The sequence below is a fragment of the Oncorhynchus tshawytscha genome, unplaced genomic scaffold (genome assembly GCF_018296145.1).
Source record: "Oncorhynchus tshawytscha isolate Ot180627B unplaced genomic scaffold, Otsh_v2.0 Un_contig_4570_pilon_pilon, whole genome shotgun sequence".
NCBI lineage: Eukaryota > Metazoa > Chordata > Actinopteri > Salmoniformes > Salmonidae > Oncorhynchus > Oncorhynchus tshawytscha.
The window spans coordinates 64182-65000 of NW_024609514.1; positions in this window are offsets into that span (position 1 = coordinate 64182).

Genomic DNA, 819 nt, shown 5'->3' on the forward strand with positions numbered 1-819 from the left:
ACCAGGAGGAACAGGTTTATTGTATTTAACAGACCAGGAGGAACAGGTTTATTGTATTTAACAGACCAGGAGGAACAGGTTTATTGTATTTAACAGACCAGGAGGAACAGGTTTATTGTATTTAACAGACCAGGAGGAACAGGTTTATTGTATTTAACAGACCAGGAGGAACAGGTTTATTGTATTTAACAGACCAGGAGGAACAGGTTTATTGTATTTAACAGACCAGGAGGAACAGGTTTATTGTATTTAACAGACCAGGAGGAACAGGTTTATTGTATTTAACAGACCAGGAGGAACAGGTTTATTGTATTTAACAGACCAGGAGGAACAGGTTTATTGTATTTAACAGACTAGACCAGGAGGAACAGGTTTATTGTATTTAACAGACCAGGAGGAACAGGTTTATTGTATTTAACAGACCAGGAGGAACAGGTTTATTGTATTTAACAGACCAGGAGGAACATTTAACAGACCAGGAGGAACAGGTTTATTGTATTTTACAGACTAGACCAGGAGGAACAGGTTTATTGTATTTAACAGACAGGTTTATTGTAGGAACAGGTTTATTGTATTTAACAGACCAGGAGGAACAGGTTTATTGTATTTAACAGACCAGGAGGAACAGGTTTATTGTATTTAACAGACCAGGAGGAACAGGTTTATTGTATTTAACAGACTAGACCAGGAGGAACAGGTTTTTGTATTTAACAGACCAGGAGGAACAGGTTTATTGTATTTTAGACCAGGAGGAACAGGTTTATTGTATTTAACAGACCAGGAGGAACAGGTTTATTGTATTTTAACAGACCAGGAGGA